The sequence below is a fragment of the Lactuca saligna genome, chromosome 3, assembly GCF_052625555.1.
Source record: "Lactuca saligna cultivar CGN05327 chromosome 3, ASM5262555v1, whole genome shotgun sequence".
Taxonomy (NCBI): domain Eukaryota; kingdom Viridiplantae; phylum Streptophyta; class Magnoliopsida; order Asterales; family Asteraceae; genus Lactuca; species Lactuca saligna.
This window is the reverse complement of record NC_136419.1, coordinates 35041859-35064410: the sequence shown is the minus strand read 5'-3', so window position 1 is coordinate 35064410 and position 22552 is coordinate 35041859. Positions and strand designations below refer to the sequence as shown.

Below are 22552 nucleotides of genomic sequence, written 5' to 3'. Positions count from 1 at the left end.
CCAAGGAATTGCACCTCGCGCAACCAGAACTAGCACTTGGAGAACTTTGCAAAAAAGTCTATCCCTCCTCAAAATCTCTAGCACATCTCTCAGATGCTCCTCATGCTGCTCCTAAGTCTTGGAATACACCAAGATATCATCTATAAATACTATTACAGACCGATCCAGCATCAGCCTGCACACGCGGTTCATGAGATCCATGAATGCTGCTGGAGCGTTGGTGAGCCCAAACGGCATCACCATAAACTCATAATGACCATACCGAGTCCTGAAAGCAGTCTTCTACACATCCTCGCCTCTTACTCTCATCTGATGATACCCGGAGCGTAAATCGATCTTGGAAAACCAAGACGCTCCCTGCAGCTGATCAAACAAATCATCTATTCTCGGAAGTGGGTAACGGTTCTTTACTGTTACCTTATTCAGTTCCCGGTAATCTATACACATACGGTGCGACCCGTCCTTTTTCTTCACAAACAAAATCAATGCACCCCAAGGCGAACTGCTCGGCCTGATGAAACCTTTGTCTAGCAACTCTTGTAGCTGCGTAGATAACTCCTGCATCTCTGGGGGAGCCAATTGATACGGTGCTTTGGCTATCAGAGCCGCACCAGGAATCAGGTCAATCCTAAACTCAACCTGTCACTCGGGAGGTATTCCAGGAAATTCCTCTGGAAATACATCCGGGTAGTCTCGCACTACCGAAACATCATCAATCGTCATCCTGCCCTTCTCCCGAGCATCTATAACATAGGCAACATAACCGTCGCAACCCTGCTGGAAATAGTGCCTCGCCCTCGCCGCTGAACACAAAACTGGCCCACGCTGTGGTCTCTCAACCTGAATCACTAACTCTCCCTCATTGGGAGTGCGAACCCATATCAACTGTAGCTCACAATCTATCACTGCCCCATTGGGGCTCAGCCAATCCATGCCCACTATGACTTTATTCCCTCGTAAGGGAATAGGGACCAAGTCCACCGGAAACTGCTCATCGAACAACTGTAAAGAACATCCTCTGTGCACCCTTGCGACTCTAATGGTCCTATCAGCTGCTATCTCAACCTCAAGTGGACAATCTAGCTCTCCAGGAGCTCTGCTGAACCTCTTGCTAAGCGCAAGAGAGACAAATGATCGGGTAGCCCCCGAATCAAACAATACTGAAGCTGAAATGTCATTCACTGAGAACGACCCTATACAAAACATATAACCATAAGAAACAATCAATAATAACTGCAGAGATAAGGGAAAAATACATACCCGTCACCACGTCAGGAGTCGCCTGAGCCTCCTCTATCGTCAGCTGAAAAGCCCTACTCTTCGCCACCGGCATCTCAGCTCGGCCCTGACGGCCATCTGTAATCCTCAAAGTAGCAGGAGCAGGTGCTGACACCATTCTTGCAGCAACTAAACTTGGACACTGGGACTTTTTATGTCACCTATGATTGCAATGGAAGCAAATCAGATCTGATGTTGTAACGGCGGCAGTAGTGGCTGTACAATCTCTGCTCATATGCCCAGTCTGACCGCACTTATAGCAGCCGACACTCCCTGCCTTGCATGCCCCATCGTGCAATCTCCCACACTTTCCACACCTAGTCTGGCTCTTCTGACTCCTAGCTCTGTGATCTGAACCCTTGGGCTTCTTTCCCGCATTCCCTGTACCTGGAGCCGCCTCCAGCTTCCTCTTTCTCTCCATCTCAAGGTCAATCTCCCTCTCTCTCTCTCTCTCTCTCTCTCTCTCTCGAGCCCTAGCAATCATGTCATCCAGCGTTTTACAACTGGACCGGCTCACGAACTGGCGGATATCACTCTGCAGCATCTCATGATAACGAGCCTTCTTCATTTCCTCATCAGCCGCGTACTGAGGAACAAGAAGATCCCTCTCCCTGAACTTGGCAGTAATCTCCGCCACTGTCTCTGTAGTCTGGGTAAGATCCTGAAACTCGCGTGCTAACTGCTGCACCTCAATAACTGGTGCGAACTCGGCTCTGAATCTGGTAGTAAAGTCTGCCCAAGTCATGGCATCCAAGGTTGCATCATCCCCGATGGCATGACCAATCTCCTCCCACCAATCCCGTGCCCTGTCCTTCAGAAGATAGGATGCTAATCTGACCTTGTCCCCCTCGGGACATCTGCTAGTGCGGAAGGTGTTGGCTACGTCTGCCAACCATCTGTGCTCGCTATAGGGTCCCGTGCCCCGTGATACTCTGGAGCCCCGCATGCCCGTAACTCCCTAAAAGTGAGCATGTGCGACCCCATCATGGCTGCCACCTCAGCACGGAAGGTGCTCAACCTCTCGTCCATCATCTCTAAGATACCCTCCTTGATCGAACCGAAGATCACAGGAGTCTGCTCAAGTATGTTGCGAGTAATCTCTGAAGAGAGAAACTCCCTAGTCTGCTCACCAAACTGCCCGGCCTCCGGGCCTCATCCTGATCCCCCTCCGGCACCTGAACTGCCGACTGCTGGTCTAGGGCGTAATACCACCATTCTGAAACACAACATAATAAACGTCAGGACGAGAAATCACTACGATCACAAGTCTCCTAGTCTTATCTCAGCTTTCCTTGATTCGAGTACAGATCCTCTGCTTCCAGTAGTACGGGCCCATACTACCTTCCACATCTATCCGTACTTTCCTCAAGTACTGGCCTTGACTCCACCAAGTCATTAATATTGCTAATAATCTCTGCTACTCCTATCCTAGGCTTGCCCTAGGGAATTCTCTGACTATACCCAATCCAGTCCTCAGCTGCTGAAGGCCTCCTTGCAACGCCAACTAGCCGTCACCTGAATACCATCACATGCGGCGAGGCTCAGATAATCCTTCAAGTAAAAGACTCGTCCCTACAACGATTAGACTCAGACAAGAGCTGCGCAATTGGGCTAAGTCTAGCACTCTGAGATTATTCAACCCTGTTCACATGTGACGTGACGCATTTACCTAATGGCTAACTCCCATCACTTAGAGTCCCACAAAGCACAAAGCAAGCAGCATTCACACATAGGAGACTACTCAAGCAATTCTATCCTCATAATGGGAAATTGTACTAGCATACAATGCTAAGCTCCTACTAGCAAGCATAACCTAAATGGGCTATCATTCTGCTATATACTCAAAACTAGCATGCAATTCTCATAAAGTTGAAACACATATAGCAGGCACATAAGGCATCCTCCTAGATCCTTAGTCCTATTCTAGCATGTTGTTCTACTGGAACTAAAATAGATAATCATAATATAACTTGTATGGTAATTTGGGAGTACTTACTTGAGCTCGGTTGATCGCATACACCACACACTTTTTCTTTTTATAAAAACTCTTCTTCTTTCTAAGTTCTTTTTCAAAAATCATTTTCAAAAACATTTTTCTTTTGAAAATCTTTACTGTTTCCTTAGTTTGAGTTCAGACACACCCGGAAGTGTATCCGAATCCCTCAAACCAAGGCTCTAATACCAACTTGTAACATCCCAAAATACGACCCAAAATTTTTTGTTTAATAATTACTAAAAACACCATGTTAATATCATAAAGTAACACTCGTACGTCAATATCTCAAAACAATAAAAAAGTATTACGAGAAAACTGTATCAAGACTATATCAAATCACATCTATGAAAAGCTAAAAACAACTCCCATGAAAAATGAAGCTGTGGTGTGTGCAATGCCATCAACCCGAGCTCTTCCCTTTACTTGCGGAAGTACCTGAAACCAAAACTAAAACTGTAATCACAAAGCTTAGTGAGCTCCCCCAAACTACCACATACCATACAATAACATATAAACATATATTGGGCCTTGCCCACTGCATCAGACCGAAGTCCGGAAACTGCATCGGACCGAAGTCCGGAACTAACCAGGGTCTTGCCCTCTGCATCAGATCGAAGTCTGGAAACTACATCACACCGAAGTCCGGAATTGCCTGGGACCTTGTCCCCTGCATCAGACCTAAGTCCGAAACTAACTGCATCGGACCGAAATCCGGAATCTAACTGAGCATAACATAGCATAGCATAACATATCAATTAGCATGAACACATAAACTGCATACTACATCGGACTGTGGCCCGGAACACATAACACATAAATCCTATCTGAGCCACAAAGGCATCAAACATACTAAAACTGCATCAGACCGAAGTCCGGAAACTACTACTAGCTAAACGGGCCGACATTGTGGCCTTAGACCCGTTCCTACTGGAAGGAAACTCACCTCGTGACGCTGACTGCTGAAATCCTGAATGAGAAATCCCTGACGGCTGCCCCGGCTGCTTCCCATCTATAATGGGAAATAAATACTAAATCAGAATAGGGATTTCTCTATGGGTAAAATGACCATTTTACCCCTACTATGGTATGGGACACAACATGGCCCAAAACCTCAATTCCTTCTAAGTCCATCTATGGCCCCACTATAGGCCCACTAATGGCCCAATTTGCTATATTGGGCCTAGAATCTTTTTATTGGGCCTTACTCAAGCCCAATACCAAATCCTTGGTCCTTAGCATCTGAATTCTGATGGGCCATAAAGGCCCAAGGACCCTAAGCCTGAAACCCAGCCCACACCAAGGCCCAACACTCGAAGCCCAAACTGGTAGCGTACGCGGGGCGTACACCAAGGTATGCTAAGCGTACTGGCTGGTGCCATGTACGCGGCGCGTACTTCCTTGTACACCCAGCGTACAGCCTTGTTGAGCCAACATTTCATTAAGTGCTTAATAATCCGATCTAGAAGCTACAAATCCAGATCCTAAGCTTATTCAATGACTTAAGCCATAAAGTTGCTTACTTGATGGCTTACAAGTCTTATAAAGGCTACTTCCATAAAACCAACTAGATCTCATGCATGGTTCCAAATAAGCCTCAAATATCGAAACTTTACTGCTATGGGGACACTTGAGCTTCAAGGATAGCAATCCCAAGCTCCAAAAATGAAATTGTAAGATAAAGGTCCCTCCTTTGGACCTAAAAAGGTCCAAACTTCCAAAACTCCTAGATCTAAACTCACAAGAGGAAAGTTGAAAGCTTTATACCTCTTCTGAATGCCAAATGAAGGAATGATCCCAGATCTATGAGCTCAAGGTACTCAAGTTCTCCTTCTTCCACTTCTCTTCTTCTTCTTCTTCACAAAAATAAGCACAAAGATCAAACACACACAAGAAAGGAGCAAAGGGGACGAAGTAGGGTTTCTCTGGGGTGAATGACAAGTGAGGACGCCAAATGGGAGGCTATAATGGGGTTTAAATACATCTCAAACCCTAAAATTAGGGTTTTTCCCTTGGCTGCGTACGTTGGGCGTACACTATAGTACGCTGCACGTACGCCTCTTATCCACGCGTTTCATCGGAAAACGATCGTTACATTTATTTACATAGATTCATCTGTAAACACTTTCAATATCTAATATCTTATCCAATTTAAGTTCCCAAAGTGATATAATTCATTTACCAATGCAACCGCCTATCCTTCCTTCATACTTAAGATACCACAATAGAAAACTCTTTCATTGTTCACCTCTAGTAACGAAAACATCTCCTCTTCACTCTCAAATAACAAGTCATATTTCCTTCCATTCTTAAGAAATCAAAGACCAAACTCCCCTGGATCATATAATTGAAGCTTCATTCCTAAGATACTATAGTAAGAATTCTTCAATTATTTAGTTTTATAGTATACTTGTGTTGGTAAAGATCATATTATTCACACAATATTATGTGTTTAAAACCATTAGGATCACCACATTTTTCCTGTATTATATCCCGAAGGTCACCGCTTTCGTCTCGATATCTAGTCAAAACCGCATTTAAGGTGAGTTCATACCCTCATATTTTCCAAGATTTTTCAATGTTTTTTTTTTTTGGGGGGGGGGGGGGGGGGGGATACAAGTAAAACACAAGAAATCTTGTGTTTAAGGATATAATTTACTTATTATGTTTTCTTACCGTTAATATGTATTTAAACGTGAAAATTGTTACAATATGGAAATAAACTTACAAACTATAATAGGTATAGTTTATGGATCATATGAACTATTTTTACAAACTTATAAACTATACTAAGCAGAGTTTATGTAACAAAGGAATTATTTTACAAAGTTACATGTTATTTACTAAAAGGTTTTTAACTTTATGTAAACTAGTTAATACAGGATTGTGAACCGCTTGATGTACCAAATATGGTATCCGTTAAAATCCTAATTATAACCAGAGTATCCTGGAGGGAGAGCATGAGTTTGTGTATAGATCTATACGGGACTGAAAATCCCGTGCCCTGACTGTTAGCTACAATTGGAACGGAAGTTCAGGGGTGACAAATGTCATTAACTTTACGACACCTGAAGAACATCATGTAGACCATTAGTCATAGTGGTATGGTTATAATGAATATTCACAATAAGTATTAACTAATTATTTACGTAAAGATATACTTTTACCTAGTTTTAACGGGAAATAACTATGTGATTACTTAGCGTTTACTTCAAGGTTATATAAAATTAATGTCTGGTAGAATTGGTCTGTGTGATTTCTGCCTCATTTCCTGTTGCTTGTTTGGTTGTGGGCTTAGGGCAGATTCACCCAATTGAGTATCTATTCGATCTTGATTTTATATAACTCGTATGTACTAAGTAATTATAGGAGGGTATTAACTTCATATCTAGTTTACAGTGCAACCACGTCTTCAATTAGTTTTACTTATGATTAAAACTACATATCATTAACTTAAGTATGGCAATAATACTTGCAATTTTCGGTCTTGGAAGGTTTAAAACTACAATTCGATTTTATGGAAAATATAAGATTTTCCAGGATAAAGATCATTAATTTACAAAAGGTTCAGCACTTATTTACAAACTAGTATAACACAAAGGACCTTTAATTGCTAATTCTATGACTTCCTTAGCTTATACATCAGGGCTATATAAAAATAATATCTGATAGGCAGTGGTTGTGGGCTTAGGGCAGATTCATACATTCAACTGTCCGTTCGATATTAGATTATATATAGCTAGTATAAAGTAAAGTGATCGTAGAAAGAACTATTGTAGTCACCATTTTACTAAGAAAATATAGGATTTTCTAAAGGAAACACATTCATTATATCTAAAAGGATCATTATTGTTAATTTTGTAATATCTTGGCGAATACGTTAGGGTTATATATAATTAAGATCCGATAGGCAGTGGAATGTGTGACTTCCGCCTTACTTCCTGTTCCTTGTTTGATTCTGGGCTTAGGGCAGATTCACACATTCAACTGTTTATTCGATCTGGATTATATATAATTTGTATTCACTAAGTAATCGCAGAAGGAACGGGTACGGTCATATTACTCATTAAGAAAATATAGGATTTTTTGGAGGAACAAGCGAACTTTTCCAAAGAACAAAGAATATACTTTTTATAACAAAAATACTTATGAACTCACCAACTTTAATGTTGACACTTTGTCAAACCACTTGTATTCTCAGGAACGTTAGTAGACAGGTACCCTCTCAGGTGTTGCGAAGACGGAGCTTTACGTCTTAACTTTTGTTATAGTTTTAATGTAAATCATGAAATGTTTTGAAAACAATGTAAATACTATGTTATTAATACAATGGTTATTGTTGCCTTAATTACTATTATACAATTGTTATGATACTATACATGATGTCCTCCGGGCCCGAATGTTTCCCCCGTTCCGGTTTGGGGGTGTGACAATTTTAGACAATGATGGGGCGTGTAATTGGGTTGTTTATTGGATTATAATTTTACCTGAGAATGATTAAGTCAAACCTTAATCAATACCACCATTAGGTGATTAATCCTTAATGGGTTAAGTGTTCTAACATAACCCTAATCGTCATTTTATGTGAAACCCTAATCGTCATTTCATGTGAGGTGGTCACTGTTGGAAGTGACTATGACCTGTGATCAGGTATTGACTCAAATATCTTCATGTGTGTGATTGGAAGTGAGTTGAGTCTGGTAGACTTCTTCATTTCTATAGTGGTTATCTACGAGCACATCGATGTGAGTTTGGCCTCACTATACTCGTGGGTCGAAGGAATCAATGCTGGCCCACTAGTTTTGGTTAGTAGAATGATGCCCTAATGACTGTATATAGTCATGTAGGATAGATTGGGGACTCTAAAACTAAGCCCTCTTACCTGTTTCTTGTTTGGTTATGGTTCTAGAGCAGGATCACATGTTAGGGTAACTATCTCACCTCTGAGTATAAATGACCATGCATTCTTTGGATTGTTGATATTTAGTATGATGCTATGTTGTAGTAATCTGTTAGATTTTGTGTTTTGGTATTGAGTATGTTGCTATGTTGTAGTGATCGGTTAGATCTGTGTTCTGGTATCGAGTATGTTGCTATGTTGTAGTGATCTATTAGATCTGTCTCTTGGTATTGAGTATGTTGCTTTGTGGTAATAACCTGTAGAACTGTATGTTATTTGTGATTGTTGGTTATCAACTATGGAATGCCCTTATGGTTGTCTGAGGTCATGTAGGATAGCTTGAGAACTCTTGGTCTAGGCTCTCTGGCATGTTCCTTGTTTGGTTGTGGCTTTAGAGTAGGATCATATGTTCGTGTGGCTATCTCACCTTTGGTTACTTATGGTTAGGCATTCTATGGGGGTTAGCTGGTAGCAAGATTGTATGCTGTGAGAGGACTAGTAGGCGGTAGTGACTTGTATGATTGTTATTTGCATGTATTATGTGCCTACTTGATCTTGATTGTTTACATGTCGACATGTTATGTTTGGTTTGGGTTGAGGCGGTCCTGCTTTGTGTTGTAGGCCAAGATACCCGGTGCGGCCTGACTGTAAGTTGTAGGCACGAAAGCTCGGGAGGAGTGGTAGGATTGAGGCGGCAGGCCAACAAACCCTGGGTATTCTCGCCCAATGGCTGATTGGACTTGTTGTATATTGGCATTCCAACCTAGGGTATTCCATCCCGAGGATAACTAGACCTGGGGTATTCCAACCCGATGGTTGATTGAACCTGACATATTTGATTGTATATGTGACGTGTTTATATGGTGGTATTTTGGGAGAAACTCAATAAGCTTTATGTTTATCCAGTTGTTTATTGTTTCAGATTTCATTGGTATCTATGGGAAGGCGAAGGCGGGACTCTACACACGCATCAGCAACATTGAGGATTTCACATTTTTTTTTATAAAACTCTTATTTTAAATAAATATAATTTGGAATAAACGGTTTTCTTAATAATGGAGTTATAAATTGGAAAGTTTACCTTAATAAAAAAAATGGTTGTGAAAATGTGATGTTACAAAGGGTTCAAGAGTTTTCCCCTTTTAGTCCCTGGCATTTACCAAATGTGGCACCTCATGTTTTTGCCACATTAGTTTGTAGAGTTGTTGCTTTTGGTCCCCCCCCCCCCCCCCCCTCCCTTTGATATTCTACTATAGAGTCTTATTTTCCTCAAATGACAACACATATTTAATTACCAATGATTGAATAGATATCAAATAAAGTATTTGTAGTATTATCTAAGAACGTTGCTACTATAGGTAAAAATGAACCTTTCAAAGTATGATGCCTTAATTGGAAAAAAAGGTTTTAAAAAAATACCGACCTGGGGGCCAGCCCAGGTTTTTTTTACTAGTTTATCTAAAACTATTAGACTTCCGTTAAATGTCATTTCACAAAATGGAGACTGGGGTGTGGGTGTGTGTGTCTATGTGTGCGTGTTTACAATTCATAACTCTTGAATTTATGCCGTAAATCTTTTAAATCTATGACCAACTCAAATGATGATGAAAACAAGTTATAACGTATTTCTTATGATTTATTAAACTTTAAAAATCAATTATTTTATGATGAACTTTATATCATTCTATGCAGGTGGTAACTAAGTAGCGATATATCTTGTGAAAACCACGAGTATAGTGATTTACTTTGTTTGAATAGCATTCTAACTGTTTTTAAGCTCATAGTAATGTGGGCTAACTGTGATTGTGTCTATATTAAAGTATATTGCTATTTAATTCCAATGAATTATAGCAATATACTTTTAAATTACAATGATTTAGTTTGAAATATTTTACATATAAGTAATCTTTTTTTATAATACAAATGTGAGAAATGTGTTATTTTAGTAATAAAAAAAAATGAAAGTACATTGCTTTTTAACGCATTTAGCCCATATTTGGGTTGATTACAAGAATTATCAATGGAAGTGCATTTCTATTTGTTGTAGTTAACCCTCTAATGCGATTGTACTTGAATTTACAGTTAGGTTAACTGACATAAATAACTGCAATGAATGTAGGCCAGTATAATGAATAAAAATATGTTTGTATAATTGGAACAAATGAACCATATATGTACAAAAAAATAATTAACTTCATAGTACAATGTTATAATTGGAACAAATGAAAGCCGATGTTATACAAGAAAATAAAATCTTTCTATTTTTTTTTCCATCAATATACTCGGCCAACGGACGGGTAAAACACTAGTTAATTTTACTTCACAACAGAGAGTTTCTTCTTCTTCTTCCCCTTGACAGTTTTCTTAACCAGACACAAAACAACTAAGAAATATAATTGAAATACATTTCATTTCCTAGCAAGTGAACACATGGCAGATTGTAATTCCATATCTTCTAAAATCATTTTGCTAACCAATAAGACCCTTAGTTTCTTATGATCATATACTTTCGTTTTTTTTCTTTTCTTTTTTCTTCTTTTACGTAGCCATACGAGTTGTGGGTACCCATGGATATCTTGATCATGTGTATGTTTGACTTTTTGTCTGATGATATATGTATATAAGTATTAAGTTTATCTAACTGTATTACAATAAAATTACATTTTGTTGCTCATAAATTTGGTTGGGTATCCTTTATGGGTCATTGGTTACTATCATGAATTCTTGTTCAATTTGCTTAAGCAAGACCAATATGTGAAATGCAAACCACATTAAAAAAAACTGATGTATTTGTATTTGTTTTAATCGTTCATTTGGATGAATTCTTAGGTATTTCTTAGGATTTTTTTTTTTTTTTTTTTTTTTTGCATTTTTAAAGAAAGAGTTTCATTTTTTTTAGTTTTGTAATTTCTTGAGGTTAAAATGATAATTTAATGTTGAAATTGAGATAGTAGCAATGGTAATTTTGCATAACAGGGTCGATTTTTCAGTTCTGATCACCAAAACATAGCAATGTATTTTTGATGAGGGACTCACAGTAGCAACTAACTTCAACAAAGCAACCATCAAAGCGTATATTGGGACAGAACCATCTGGGAATGGAAGTAACAACCTTGAATCTTTTATATCATAGCACATAATTCCAAATATTTGCATATATGATCATATAGTTACAATAACTCAAATTTATGCAAGTTAGTGGACCAAATATAAAGAAGAACCATAGCTCACCAAAAACAATCTCATTCCCAATTAACTGAATGCCAAAAAAATCGAATGTTGAAGAGTAACTCTGCAACTTGCAATGAAAAAGGGGAGAAAAGGCGCAAGTCTAGACCTTGGGATGAAAAGACGAAACATCGTGGAGAAGAAGATGAGAAAAACAACGCCACGAGAAGAGGATAAAAACAAAATGAAGTTTTTTAATATTTAATTAGGTGTAATCCTAAACCTTTAGTTTGGAAGGGTACTTTAGTATATAATATAGAATTTTGAATTTTAAATATGTTTTTAATATTAAATTCATTTAATCCTAATGAAACTATAAGTTTAGATACAAATATGAATTTTAGGTACCGTTTGGCAGATGACTGGACTAAACACAACAGATGAATGAACCGGACTAAACACGACAGGACTTGACCGGACTAGACAAATAATTTGTATTGCATTCGATAAGAGTGGAAAATAACAAAACATGTTATCTTAAATCAATAAACCAAAAACATTAGCAAGAAGCCATATATCTCGAAATCAAGAAGTCGATAAATTGAATATAAGAAATAAATTGATAACTAACAACTAACAGATGTAGGTAAATAGTAGAGAGGAAAATCAAAATCGATCAGTTACGTAGATATAAAGTTCAAAAAAAAAAGACAAAATTGCAAAAATGGTCTGTGTGGTATACTTTTTTTGGGGGTTTTAGTCCAAACCACAATTTTTTTGGATTGGTGGTCCTTTTGAACTAGTTTCGTTGTGTTTTTTATCCTTCAAAAAGCTGAAAGGACTAAAATGACCTTCTTATGAATTTTTTATGGTTTTTGCTATTTAATTTAAAGTTTTATTAATAAAAATTATGGGGCCCACCTCTCTCTCTCTCTCTCTCTCTCTCTCTCTCATCAGAGGGAGAAATCATGGTAGAGATGACTTTTGTCGTAAAATCCCCCTTCTTCTAAACTGCAACCGAAGGAAAAACACACAAGAGAAATCATCTGGTGGTGGATCAAAAATCAAAAAAGGAAGGCGCCTTTGTTTTCATCAAATTGAGAAAAGAACAGACAAAGCTGCAAGAGAGGTTGTCTGGTGGTGGATCAAAAATCATGAGGAGGGAGAAGGGGGGCCATCTAGATCGGCAACCCTTTATGGGTTTACTCTTCATCACTGGCGGCAACTATGGTGGTCGCTGTCATCTACGGTAACAAGGGAGGATGCACTCCTCTTGTCCGAGAGAAAACGCGAGAGGAAAAAAGTGCCGAGGCGGATTAGCGACTTAAGAGAGGGTGTTTGGCTTTAAAGTCGACTTAAAGGGAAAAAAAAAGGCCAAGGTGGATTAGTGACTTAAGAAAGGGCCAAGGTGGAGGGTGGGATTGAAATCCGGCCTTCAATTGGGGTGTAGATATTGAGAAGGATAGTAATAGCCGCATAGTTGCTCCGACAGCCTCTAGACTGTTCTTTCTTTTCTGATCCAACAATTATGTGAGGAAGGAGGTGTTCGGGGTTGTGTTTTCTCGACAATCCTCGATGCGTTTGGCGGCTCCAAGCAACAGAGGAAGAAGAGGGGAGCGACGGCTCTTGTCCCTTTCGATCTCGTTGGAATTTGCAACCACTCCGATGGTTTCTTTGATAGCAAATCGGAGAAAAATATATATATATATATATATATATATATATATATATATATATATATATATATATATATATATATATATATATAAAAGATTAGGTTATTTTGTTTTCACTATCTATTGTGTGCATATATGATTGATTATGGACCAATCATTTTAGTTATTTTAATAAAGTAATTAATGCATATTATATGTTGAAGATATAATAGATATTAATTACATCTTCAGCATTTAATATGCATTAATTACTTTTTTTTAAAATAACTAAAATGATTGGTCATATAGAGAGAGAGTGTGTGTATGTGCGTGTGAAAGAGAGAAAGAGAGAGTATGTTGGCCCCTATTTTTATTTTATATATATAAATACTTATAAGAAAAAAAAATTGAAAAATAAATATAATAAGGGCAATTTAATCTTTTCAGTTTACCGAAAAACCAATATCACAAACAAACTACCACAAAAGAAGGATGAATCCAAAAAACTCGTAGTTTGAACTAAAATCTCAAAATAATTGCATACCACACTTACCATTTTTGCAGTTTTGTCTGAAATAGATTCAATTACACGTGTTATCTAAATATATTATTTTAAATTATTTAGAGATATATTTAATTACTAAATAAGTTTAAAATATAATAATTAACCTATTATATCATATATAATAAATTAATATCAATTCAATTCATAACGTATAAAACAACAAATTTGATGTTAATAACATTTTCCAGCACCAAAATAATCTAAAATTGAAATTTTTTAAACAAAACTTGATGTGAAAATAAGTTTCGATATCATGCTTGGAGATTTGGGAATATAACTAAAATATGTTGAATAAAATCCAAACTAATGTTACATTTGTGGAGCCTATCACTCCAACAATACAAAAACTAACATTGTTTAAGGCCTTTAGCCCAAACCCAAATGTATGGTTATGGAGTATCGAAGCACGAACAAACTTAACCCACAAGAAACAGAAAAACGGATCTAATCATCTAAATATCTAATCAAATCGGCGATCTCAAAGGCTTACTGTTATCGATGAGCGGTTACCAGAGTTTCAATAAACCTCAATCCATCAAACCTTGGCGCGAATTTCTCCGAGCAACAACTCTTCTTCTCCGGCGACGAATCTTCATTATAATTGCTCGATGATCCATGACCCTGTAAAAAGTTCGAAACAGATTGAAGGAATTGTATAAGGAATAAGGACAAAACGGAAGGTGAAGTAACAAAAATCGAGATGATTTTCGTAATGATTTACCTGGGGAGAGGTTTGGTTTTTGCGATTAGAGGTAGTGATGGCAGTTGTGGCGGAAGCGGCGGCGATAGAGGCTGCTAAGAAGCTTGGTTTCTTCATGGCGATGGTGAGATCTGATCGAGTGAAAGAAGAGGAGGGTTTTCTGGGGGAAAGGGGTAAGAGAGAATTGTGTTGGAAATTGAAGAGGTGCTACATGTTGTAGCTGTATATATACAGCAGAATAAAAGAGGACTTTGTTTTATGATATTTTTACGCGGCAAATACAAGTCCGCCATTGTAGGCCCCACCTCCTTCTCTAAATTCTTCTTTTAATTATTAAAACCTGAAAAATGAAAATGTTCTGGTTGACCAAAACAATTATCAAAGGGGAATATATGCGGTTTGAATTTGTTAAATATAATTACTTTTAGAAATAACTCTAAGGGGAATATAAAATTAGTTTAATCCGAAATGACAGAAGTAATAGATATGGATCAATGTATTTTGTTTTAAGTTGTCTTGTGATTAATATTATATATCCTAACGTGTCTTTTCGGATGAAGGAAATATATCTATGATATATTCAATCTAGTGTATTATTAAACTTATTATAGTTGAATTTTAAAACGAGGAATTAGGTTTTCAATATTTTTCTTTAACTTTTTAATAATTTAAATGCTTGTTTATCCAACAAGCTTTTTTATTAATACAACAAAGTAGTTTGTTTGAATAAAATATGCCACTAGTTAGCTAACGACGTTGAATTTAAAAAATAAAAAATAAAAAAATAAAAAAATAAAAAAATAAAGTCTGTTAAGAATCCTATAAATCAGGTCAATCATCGTTTTATTTCTTCTACAAGTTATGTAACTCTTTTCCAATAATGTTTTATTTCTTCTACAAGTTATGTAATATTGTTTCATATTTTTGTCAATTTATACAAATGATAAGAATTACACAAGCATATTCCAACTAGTTAAACATGTTACATGTATGATGTCTCGTATTTTAATCGTAGAATGAAACGTTAGTATACATTTCATACAGAAGCAACTTTATTACATAAATTGATTAAATATAAACATTTAGTGCTCTTTTAAAATCTAAATTATATGTGGAATGAAGATATAGATGGATATTTATAAAGAAATTAAAGGCATAAGATAGCAAGGCATGGGTGGAACTCGTCATGGGTGTGTGTGTCTATATTAGAGCATTTAAGTTGGGAAGTATGAGAACCAGACGTTAAAAATGTGGCCTAAATAGTTGGAGCTAGGATAATCGTTGTACACGTGGATGGAGGAAATGTGTCCACGTATCATGACATAGTTTCCACAAGTTTCAAAATGGCCAAATGGCCAATATTATGACTTGTAGAAAGGGAAAGAACGTTGTTGATGGAGGGTGCACCCACTTTGCATATATACCCCTTTTTTGCTAGTCTTATCCTCCATCTAAACTTTTTTAGGTTAACATTATCAACCATTCATTAGTATAATTTTAAAATTATATTCAGCATACACTCAATGATATTTAAATTTGAAAAACAATAATAAGAGAGGACTTATATGTCTTTAAAAAAAACAAAAAAAAAAAAAAAAAAAAAAATACTAGTTTTAGTAACTTATTAACAACTAAATATATTTTTTGAATCTTGATTTTACTTGCTAATAAAAAAAATTAAAAATTATATATCAAATTTAAAGAAAAGGGAAAAAAATTATATATATATATATATATATATATATATATATATATATATATATATATATATATATATATATATATATATATATATAATAGTTTCCTTTTAATAATTTTCTTTTAGTACAATTCGGTTTTTATAATAAAAATATTAAATTTTTAGAAAAAATTTTCTTATAAGAATCCACAATCAAATCAAAATGATGACATGGATGACGATGTACAATTTCTCTGTTGCGAATGGACTAATTTTGACGTGATGTTTGATTTGGTTCGATATATTTGATAGGCTAATGTGTCACGTATTATTTAATTGGTTTATTGGTTAATGTGTCACGTATTATTTAGTTGGTTTATTGGTTCGATTTAAATAGACTTTTAATAATTCTAAACTATTCATAACTAAATTGAACAAGATTAATGTGTTTTGAGTTGATTAAGGTAAATTGAATTATGTTAAATTTTGTGCCAAATATTTTTCATTCTCAATATAAAAAACTAAGATATGTAATTGAATAATATGTAAAGTCTAGTGTAGTTTTTAAAATAAAGAGTAAATCACATAAATGATTTGTGAGGTTGTATGATTTTTTTGAATAAAGACTATTTATCACAATTTCAAATAGAGATCATCCTTGAATTTTTATTTTAATTTTATCTTTTGTCCTGCCTCGTTAAAATCTAATGAAATTGTTATTGTATCATTGGAGACCAAATCTTTGAAGTATTGGACTATCGAAATCTATTGGTTTTTTCCTTGCCATCCGTTTACATTTGCCTTAAACTCTTCTATTACGATTAAACATCATCTTCTTCTTTTTTGTTTTAGTTTAGTTTCTATAATTTTGTTTGTGTTTTTTTTTTCTGTTTCTTTTGTTTCTATTTTTCTATACTTTTTTGTGGTCCAGCTCTACTGGTCACTCTCTAATAAATTTTGTTGTTAAAAAAAACTGTTAATTATTAAATTAAATATATTATTATTAGAGATTTTCATATCAATAAAAGGAAAAAGTGAATATCTTCATCTTCATTCTTAATAAAAATTTCTTGTAGATGTCATGTGTCTATCGTTTAGACAAGCCTTCTGCCACGTGACATTCTCTTCTACAATTCTTTCTGTTTTCTCCCCCCAATTCATCAATCAATATCAAATCCGTAACCCCAAATTTCAGTTGCCGGATTTGGTGCAATTTCGGTTTTCATATAATTATCTTCAATCGTCAATAATATAATTATCTTCGGTTTATATCATATCCCTGAAATTAATAAAAAAATTTGAATTAATTTCTATTATACCAAAAATATATCTCTAATACAAAAAGGAACTAAAAATCTAGACAAAACTGAAATGCACCAAATTCAAAATTTTCGGAATTTAAATCCCAAATAATCAGGTTCAAATAAATGCATATGCATATATTATTCATTCACAATCGACGATCCACGATTCTACTTCTCGATTTTATTTGCAAACGTTATTTTGTTTCAAACCTTCTTTGACAACTTCAATCTGATTTATCATAACAAAAGGTGTGTTCTTCTATTTGTTTTATTTTGACTCAGTTTAATAATTTGTGTCACTTTATGGGGTCATTATGCTTACACAATGCAAGACTTGATTGATAACAATTCGTATGATTTTTGTATCATTGTTATCCTTCAATTTGCAATGTGTAATGTTTGAAGAGGTAAAATTATTTTCATATTAATTGTTATTTTATAATAATTAAAATAACACTTAGATCATCCCACAATTAACACATACTTTTCTATGATAAAGCTTTTTATTAACACTGACATTGATGAGATCAATGTTTTCAAGAAAAATATAATTTATGTTTTAAAATTTTATTTCTAAAATTACCTTTTATGTGACTAATATTAATCATTTTTTACAAAAAACAATTTAGATGGAGATGATCCCTTTGATTCCTCTTCGAATACACATACACCTATTCCACCCAATCAAGTTTGTGAGCATTATGATTTCATACACAAGTTTCAGTTCAAAAGTATTTTTGATATTTGGGAACACGGTAAACAAATTGTGAAAGTTAAATCGAAAAACATTGGTTGAGTTTTAATTTTAAGATGAAGTTTGAACATTTTTGTTTATTTACACTACAAATTTATTTTTCATGCTGGTAGTTTGAGATTCTAGTTTGGAAGATTGAAACATTTGTTGAACATCGTTGTTTGTTTTAGTGGTTTCTTACATAATTTATGGTATATACATTTTTTTCTCTAAATGCTAAAAAGTTTCCAAAAAATGCTCAGATCTAAAAACGTCGACTCTCTTAATGGGGCAACGAGACTTGCAGAAACGAAGGGTTGCGAACCTATGAATGTGAACAGTAACTTCTGAATGAGTCAGATGCGAAAATCATAATCAGTGGAATGATGAATAGTGCATTTGCAAATGATGTCTCGACTCAAGTGCTCCCACTTGTAACAAGTTTGAAATGTCGAGTGCTCCCCCATGAGATTGAAATAACGAGTGCTCCCCCTCGATACCTCGACATTTAAGTCTTTAGATATTCGACATCTTGACACTCATAAATTTGTCTTCAATGTCGAAAAAATAGCACTTTCGCTACTAGGTCTTCAAATTTCAACACTCAAACTTTCCAAGAAATATTCGCAAAAGATAACTTGAAACAACTTTCACAAGTGAGAAGTAGAACATAATTCGTTACTCAAAAACTTTGAGCAAAGTCCAACATCCAAAACCTCCAAGAATAAACTGAAACTCGATATGTTTGATTTTTCAAATTTTTCTGAGGCTTCAAACAAAAAAAAATGAACAAAACAAAAATGTTTTTGAGTTTTTCGGGGTTTTTCTGAGGTTTCAAAGAACAAAGAACAAAGACAAAAATCTTTTTGTGTTTTTCGATTTTCTTAAGAATCAGACCAAAAGAAAAGAGAAGAAACAAAAATGAGATTTATGAAATGTTATTTGAAAAAAAAAATCGATATCAGAATCGAATATTAGAAGCAAATTCGTTATCATGTCAAAAACTTGGATATCATGTCGAAAACTTCATGATTTTTCAAAGTTTCGTTATCAAGTCCTCGAATCGAGTAGTTCTTAAAAAAAACAGTGCTACCCATTTGCAATTGCCTCTCGTAAACCTTCCATTCGCAATCAACTCTATCTTCTCAAAAACTCGTTAAGGGCGAAAACACGGAACTCAAAATTAGGATTTCCAACAAATCAATCTTCTCAAAATTTTGTTGAAAGTCAAAACTCACCATGTTTTCGTAATTTCAACCACTCATTACATCATTATGAAATTACTCACAAAACATCTATATTTTTTTCACTTATTCAATTTTTTTAAGATCATTTCTCAATATTTAAGTTATAATTTATATAAAATTATTTTTAACTTTCTCACTTGTGGTGTCCACGGGTTATAACCTAGTAAGGTTTATATGCATAAGCTTATGTGTAGAGTCTTCAAAATGATCGTTGTTTTTAATCAAAATGTAACATCCATAAAATTCAAGCCGATTTAAAACTTTTTAAAACATTCAAGAACCGATAATTGTTACAAACATGTTTTCAAAATGGTTTAATGTCAGAGTATCTCAGAATCAAATCATAAAAACATAAGGAGGTGCACAATCACGTCTTCGCCTTCCCGCGATCATCAGAAGTACCTGAAACAAAATCAACAACTGTAAGCCCAAGGCTTAGTGAGTTTCCCCAAAATACCAACGTCATACCATCATAATCATATCATATAAACAAACAACATGCATAGTGAACCATCAGCCTCACTAGACCGCCTTGCAAACCTTCAGTCTATCTGGACCACTCTTTAAGCCTTCGGTACGTCTGGACCGCCTCTTAGGGCCTTCAGCCTATCCAGACCGCTCGTAGGGCCTTCGGCCTAACTAATATGCCCTCCCAGATCTGCAATCTATCTGCAAACAATCATGTGCACATATATATCATACGCTAGCATGTATATAACATTCAAACCGATCTAACATATCACTAATCATAGCAACATCCTATAACCAGGATATCGACCTAACTGGTCACTAACATAGCATTATCCTATATACCAGGATACCGACCTAACCGGTCGCTAACATAGCATTATCCTATATACCAGGTTACCGACCTAACCAGGTCACTAAGCATATCACCATCATAACTACTAGGATGCAAATCAATAAGCATATCATCCAATAAACCCATATACAAATCCGTAAAGGGTCGGCATTGGTGCTTCAACCCTGTTAATATAGTGAGGACAACTCACCTCACAAGTAGCCCAGAATGATAATGTCAAACTCCTCCAAATATAGCTCCAACTCCAACACCTACATCCACTAATGATCCACTTCCATAAATTCCCAAATTACTAAAATACCCCTAGAAGTCAAACTGGTCAACCCTTGGTCAAATTCAAAGTCAACGGTCAAGGTCAACAGTCCATGTTGACCCAACTCGTCGAGTGCAATTCACTGACTCATCGATTCCTTCCAAAACTCGTGAAATCATGAAAACCCTAGTTGACTTGCCGAGTTTCCAGACAACCCGTTGAGTCCATGCGTTTGAAACCAGTAGCATCTGCTCCGACCACCTTGAGGATCACTGACGATCGCCATGGTAAGGCAGAGGTGTCAGTTGTAAGGAATCGAGCTTTCCAGCTAACAGTCGAGGAGTCTCGTGCAACACTTGATGGTTACTGTTATGCATCTTCTATTTATCTCATTTATTGTTTTATTGTTTATGTTTATTGTGCATGCTACTATTTAGGGATGTTCCTAGCGAGAAATGTTCTGGCCTTGGTTCTTTTTTATTTGGGCGCCACCTAATTATTTGTATCCTTTTCCCTTAGCAAGAGATTTGATGACACTCATTGAGAGCTTGATTATATGTTAGATGTGGAGATTGTCGATGATCTTTTAGTGATGATGTCGAGGGTTCATCGGGATTGTATTTTGGAGTTATTTCAAAAGAGGTATTGATTGACTTGGTTCCTATTCCTTTGTATGAGAGCAAGGTTATCGTGGGGATGGATTGGTTGAGCCCTAATGGGGCAATGGTTGATTGCAAGCACCAGATAGTTCATGTTCGGACCCTAAGTGGGGGATAACTAGTAATTTATGGCAAGGGTGCTCAACGAGGACCAACTCTCTGTTCAGATGCGAGGGCTATGAGGTATATTCAACAGGGTTGTTTTGGTTTTGTGGCGTATAACATTTGATACCTGCAAGGAAGGAAAGAAGGTGGTTAATGATGTGCCAAGCATTCGGGAGTATCCCAATGTGTTCCCAAATGAATTGCCTATAGTGCCTCCTGAGAGGCAGGTTGAGTTTCGTATATATCTAGTTCCAGGTGCGACTCTGGTAGCTAAGGCACCTTATCTAGTTCCAGGTGCAGAGATGCATGAGTTGTCTACACAGCTGCAGGAGCTGTTAGACAAATGATTTATTAGATCGATTAATTCACCTTGGGGAGCACCGATACAATTTGTGAAGAAGAAGGATGATTCTCTCAGAATGTACATCGATTATCAGGAGTTGATCAAGCTAACAGTGAAGAACTGTTGCCCACTTTCAATGATCGATGATTTGTTTGATCAGATATAGGGCGTGTCTTGGTTCTCCAAGATTGATTTGTGGTCATGTTATCACCAGATAAAGGTCAAAGAGGAAGAGATGTAGAAGAATGCGTTTAGGAGTCGTTATGGGCATTACAAGTTTGTGATGATGCCTTTCAGGCTCACCAATGCTCCGGTCACATTCATGAATCTCATGAACCGAGTGTGTAGACCGATGTTGGATCAGTCTGTCATAGTATTTGTGTAACACCCCCCTCTGGCACGTATCACAATATTGTCCGCTTTGGGCCACTCGGCACGAGGACTTCCCAGGGGGTCACCCATCCCGGTACTACTCCCGCCCGAGCACGCTTAACTGCAGAGTTCTTATGGGATCTGCTGCCCTCACGGCTTTAAAACGCGTTGTGATAGGGAAGGTATCCACACCCCTTATAAGGAATGCTTAGTTCTCCTTCCCAGCCGATGTGGGATCAGATCTAACCCACTTTCACCCCCCATTATAGGGTTCGACGTCCCCGTCGAACACATCGACCCGTGCCCTAGCTCTGATACCATTTGTAACATCCCCCTCTGGCACGTATCACAATATTGTCCGCTTTGGGCCACTCGGCACGAGGACTTCCCAGAGGGTCACCCATCCCGGTACTACTCCCGCCCGAGCACGCTTAACTGCAGAGTTCTTATGGGATCTGCTGCCCTCACGGTTTTAAAACGCGTTGTGACAAGGAAGGTATCCACACCCCTTATAAGGAGATGTTTTGTTCTCCTTCCAAGCCGATGTAGGATAAGGTGCAACCCACCCACATCGGCTGGGAAGGAGAACTAAGCATTCCTTATAAGGGGTGTGGATACCTTCCCTATCACAACGCGTTTTAAAGCCGTGAGGGCAGCAGATCCCATAAGAACTCTGCAGTTAAGCGTGCTCGGGCGGGAGTAGTACCGGGATGGGTGACCCCTTGGGAAGTCCTCGTGCCGAGTGGCCCAAAGCGGACAATATTGTGATACGTGCC

The 22552-nt window shown here is 36.7% G+C and overlaps 1 long non-coding RNA gene across 1 annotated transcript; it reads right to left on the bottom strand.

The window, feature by feature from the left end:
• Positions 1 to 13823: 13823 nt before the first annotated feature.
• On the bottom strand, positions 13824 to 14602 carry LOC145035203 (uncharacterized). Its single transcript, XR_013678332.1, has 2 exons — positions 14281 to 14602; positions 13824 to 14180 (listed from the first exon to the last, which is right to left on the bottom strand). It is a non-coding gene; the product is annotated as an uncharacterized LOC145035203 (long non-coding RNA).
• Between the last annotated feature and the right edge of the window lie 7950 nt (positions 14603 to 22552).